The 5,451-nt window shown below is 36.2% G+C and overlaps 1 long non-coding RNA gene across 1 annotated transcript; it reads right to left on the reverse strand.

Moving 5' to 3' along the window:
* Window positions 1–593: 593 nt before the first annotated feature.
* LOC139731417 (uncharacterized) lies at window positions 594–5,050 on the reverse strand. Its single transcript, XR_011710962.1, has 3 exons — window positions 4,791–5,050; window positions 2,342–2,439; window positions 594–1,900 (listed from the first exon to the last, which is right to left on the reverse strand). It is a non-coding gene; the product is annotated as an uncharacterized lncRNA (long non-coding RNA).
* Window positions 5,051–5,451: the final 401 nt, after the last annotated feature.

Consider the following 5,451-nt stretch of genomic DNA (forward strand, 5'->3'; position numbering starts at 1 on the left):
ATAAAAACTTGATGTATATCATACAAAAGAGAAGAGGTACTGCATGTACATGTAGTTACACTATTCACAGGACAGTAGAGAAAAAGCACGAGAGAGAGAGGGAAATGGGTGTCTAAAATAGGTCGATGTAAGGAGTGCCAAGCCAATTAAGTCTCTAATAGAAGTCATACATATATAAGGAAACAAATTAATCACAACATAAATGATCATGCTCATGTTAACCAATAATTAGCATCTAAAAATGTGTGTAGAAAGCCCATAATATCAGCCTTTCGCCCCGAAGGCTTGTATTATGAGAAAAGAGAAATTTTGGCCGACCCCCCCCCTCCCTGTGAATCCTTAATCCACCAGTACTATAAACACATTCTGAGAATGTGTTTTAGTACATGTACTAGCAAATTCACAAGAGGGTTGGGGAAATTCAGCCAAAATTGTGTGTGGCTAAAATAATTAAAAAGAAAGGTCATCAGCAAAACTACGGGGTGGATGCAGACGAATTTTCATGTGATGACTAAAAAATATGCAGCTAAAGGAAAAAAAAAAGACGGCGGAGAGGGGCCAAGGCTAATTTGACTCCCCTCCCCCCCCCCCACCAAAAAACAAACAAACAAACAAACACCACTGTTTTACAGCACCTTTAAAGGACTCTTAATTTTTTGTTTGTTCAAAAACAAACGTCTTTTCCATATTGTAGGCGAAATGTAGACCGATACAGTGTATAAAGTGTACATCCCAAGCTATTAAAGAAAAAAAAACAGATTATGAATATCATTTAAAGTAAGAATTTCAGTGTGTTTAATCATCTTTAGTTGAGTTGCAAATGACATGTACATATTTAATAAGAGCAGTAAACTTCGAAGCGCCCCCAAGCCCTTCTATACTTAATTATTCATGTGTAAAGGTAGCGCCAGGGCACTCTGGTGGTCTAGTGGTTATGACGCTGGTCTAGTAATCCAGAGGTCGTGGGTTCGAATCCTGCTTGGGCTGCCTGTGATTTTTTTTTTCACAGCAGCCTACAAACTGCACACTGCAGTTGCGTGCGTTACTACGGATGGAGACAAATGAATAATCTATTATTTTAATATACGATGTTTGACATCCTTATTGCAATCACTTTCTTTAATTGTAAATTTAGAGACATAATGAATTATTATTAAAAGAAATCAAATTTCTGTATTTTGTTGTGAGTTTGCATGGGAACATACACGTATCATAATTTACAATTTTAGTTATATAAAGAACATCTTATAACAGAACTGTCTAGTGATGGTTGAATAATTATGTCAAATTGTTATAAGTCCTATCATTTACATGGAGTGCATGTTCCCATGTTTATAAGAATCATACGTGACACATTCAAAGTGGGTTGAAGACAACAAAATAATAAATAAAAGAATAAAGGAGAATAGAACTTAATCTGATTACAGCATCATCTAAATATTGCCAATGTGCACTTAGAAATCTATCAAGATTTATCACAAGGTTATGATTACCACACAAAACCTTCAAGATTTATTATCATGAAATACATACCAATGAACACTTAAAAAAATCTAACGTTCCACATCCACATGAAGCTTTCCTTGATATAAATGTCTCTCTGTAGTGTTATTAAAGTGTAGCAAAATTGTAATTACGACATCACAGAATGGAATGCATCGTTTTCACCTTCAATCTTAGGATCTCCTTTCATGTTTCCACTTTACAATCACATTTCACTGTAGATATACCGTCCTTATGTTGTCGCCCTTCATCCCAATTTCTCCCTTCTATCCTATCTGTAGATTGTCTTCTTTCCTAAGCCATTGTATTCACATTCCTTGATGATCAGCACGATGCTGTACTTTTTTCTTCTTCTCTGAAACAGTCCAGCTCTTCGCTACTGCATGGCATCAGTCATCTGAAAGAAAAGACAGAAATTAAGAACTTTCGATTAAAATCAAACATCATGATACAAGATACAACTTTCATTTTGAGAAAAAGAAATCAGCCAACTAAACTGTAGTTGAAATTATTTTGCTCTATTTATATTAAACATAAAACAAAACGGTATACAGGATCAAAGAATGTCAAAAAAAATACTGCTGTTTTTGATGCATATTCAAATTGTCTCGCCTTTTACATACTTTAATGATGCAAGATCTTATGTCTAGCACTTAGTAAGTCTCATGTAGAATTTAAATTATTATTCACATGAATAAATCTGCATGTCCTTGTAAACAAGGCATTGCTTTGAAAAAGCTGAATATCACTAATTGCATTTGGGAAAGAGTCTACGACAATCAAACTTGTTTATTATCAGAGACTTTAACATCTTAATAAGACCTAGACTCTACATTACCATTGTATTCACATCCGTTGGTGATGTACACGACCCTGTACTTTTCCTTTTCTTTTCTGAGACAGTCCAGTTCTTCGCTACTACATGGCACCAGTCATCTGAAAGAAAAGAAAGAAATTAAGAACTTTTGATTAAAATCAAACATCATGGCACAAGATACAACTTTAATTTTGAGAAGAAAAAAAAATCAGCCAACAAAACTGAAGTTGAAATTATTTTGCTCTATTTATATTAAACATAAAACAAAATGGTAGGCCTATGCAGGATCAAAGAATGTCAAAAAATGCTGCTGTTCGTACTGTATTTGATGCATATTCAAATTGCCTCTTCATTTACACATTTTACTGATGCAAGATATTATGTTTAGCACTTGGTATGTCTCATGTAGAAATTGAATTATCATTCACATGAATATAAATCTACATGTATTTGTAAACAAGGCATTGCATTGAAATAGCTGAATATTACTACATGTACCTGCATTTGGGAAACAGTCTATGACAATCAAACCTGTTTCTTATCAGAGACTGTAACATCTTAATTAGACCTAGACTCTACATTATCATTCAGCTTTTAAAGGTATTAACCATTCACCTATAAAACACTGGCATTGTCATGTGCATCATATTTCTTTGATACTGCACATATTTTCATGAAGTCTGCACAAGAATGCAAATGAAACACGTCTGCTGTTTGGTATTTATGAAAAAAAAAAATCACTAACCCGAAGTCCTTGGCCTTAGAAATAACATGTGGCGAGTTTAGTAGGAATTGACGTTAAATTCTTAAAATAGAATAAGAATAGATCTACTAAGTAGGCCTTTGCCTCATGAATGTCTGGTCTAATTATAGACTAAGTGAAGTCTAGACCTTTCACTTTTAAGTTACCAGTGGTTCACAAAATTTATATTATAGATCTAGACTACATCTAGATCTAGACATCTAATACTATTAGATCTTGGCAACTTTTGTCTTTGTGACACGAAATTAACACGTCACGGATGATATTGCGGCGATATCCAACAGGATGACAGTACCACTATTACTGACTCAGTAAGTTGACATAGATAACTAACATCAACTTGTTAACGTACGTTAGAGATGGCACCATATACAAAAGCCGGTGACACTGACACTGACAGATCTAACGACTACGTTAGACTAACGTTAAAGAGTTAGACTCGCCATCTCAGTAAGTCGGCCAAAGACAAAGTCAATACAGGGCTAAGTCAGTGTTACTGTTATGTTAGGCCTAACAAATGTTAACGGTTACTCGGTTAGGTTAGGTTTACCAGGACTCAAGAGTCCTGGTTAAATCAGTCGAGGGACATTTCTTAGAAGTCCTTCGATTCCAAGAATAAAAAGGGTGAAAGAACAAAGGGAAAAAAGGAAAGAAGAAAGGACAAAAGATTATGTATGGATGCTGTGGAAATCGACAGCGCTACTGTATCACTATCAATCACGCATGAATATGTAAACGCCATTTGGTTGGGCCGCATTCACAAGTTTTAGGGAAAAAAAGTCCCACCGCTGTGCTTCAAAGGTACTCCACTCGAACTAACATTAGACATAATGTCACGTATCTACACACAGTACGGTACTAGGGCTGAATTCACAAGTATACTATAACACTGCACTGTACAGGAAAGCCACCTAACCTGTAGAGTACTACTCGTAGTGTTTAGCGTTAGGTAGTATCACTAGACCACATACTGTCATAGATGACATCTACACCAACGCTGCACACTGGCACTGGTCCGACGGTCCCTGACCAGGAAAAATCACTGTTGGACACTGACCAGTAACTTTTTCAGGAATGGACCAGTAAAGATTGGGGGAAAAAATGGGTGGACTCTACCTACTATTACCACTAGTCTAGATGTAGATCTAGAGCTAGACTACCGTGTACCGGTATGGCTCTGAACTGTGTTAATTTGACTTGGTCTTAGACTTCAGCTGATCTTAGTTTTAGTAACTGGTACCGGTATTACAAGTAAAGTCTTAACTTAGACTTAATAGTTAGACTTGAAAGTAAAAGTCTAACATGTCTAACTTTATTCTTTACTCTTCCTTTGAGTTTTACTGTTAGACTTTTTATTATTTTTTTTGTTTAGTACGCCTACTTTGTCAATCTCATGATTTCATTTTCAACTCAAAAGTCAAGGCTTTTAGTGTCTTCGAGACTTTGAAATCTTGCAATCTGCATGTCTTGCACACAGACGTTACGACTACAGTACTCAGTAGTCTCAGAAGTAACGACATAAGTTGAAAAGAAACAATAAATAATATGATTTGGGATCTAATTTGAAATTGGATGGCGTTTACAGACTAGGCTTCATAAGCATCACGCGATTGAATACATGGGACTACACACTACCGCAATTAATGGTTATGGTAGTCCAACTGAAACTGTTATTTTGAGCATGATTTTAATAGGATTATAGCTTACCATTCACTTCACTCGTGGACAGTGGGCTGGCTTAGGCCGTCATTCATCTTTCAGAAGGTTTGGTTCTCACTCTGAGATCTGGATTAGGGCCAAAACCTAATTCTAGGCCAGTAAGTTGAACAAAGCTCAAAATAATGCAACTGCGACGGTTCGTGAAACCCGCATTGCTCTTCACCGTAGCAATTCGGGTTTCACGAACCGGCGTATCTTTCCTGCGTCGGTTCGTGAAACCCCTTTTTCTCAATTTCTCGATATTTCGAGTACCGTCGTTTTTTTCTTTCTTTGATAAAATTAAGAATAATTAATTTTGTGATCTAAAATTTTGAGATTTGGTAGAGTTTTGAAAGCACTTTCATTTGGTACCAATATCTCGATTTTGAAAATTTTGACCAAAATCGAAATAGCGTCAGTTCGTGAAAACACCGACGAATTAATAGTCCAGGGTATATATCCACAGCGAAATATGTACAAATATCCAACGTTATGACGACCGCGTCTAGTCGATGCGTTGAATGATGATTCACTTTAATAATATCCAGCTAGGAATCCAGCCCGTCACAGCTTTGCCGTAGCAATGTCCGTTGACATTAAAATATGGAGTCTATCTCCAATGAAGGCAAATTAATTCTCTACAGGCAAAATGTCTCCCTAGCCTAATCTC

Source organism: Diadema antillarum, unplaced genomic scaffold (genome assembly GCF_040938485.1).
Source record: "Diadema antillarum isolate AM-2024a unplaced genomic scaffold, OU_Dant_1.0 seq00000369_RagTag, whole genome shotgun sequence".
Lineage (NCBI taxonomy): Eukaryota > Metazoa > Echinodermata > Echinoidea > Diadematoida > Diadematidae > Diadema > Diadema antillarum.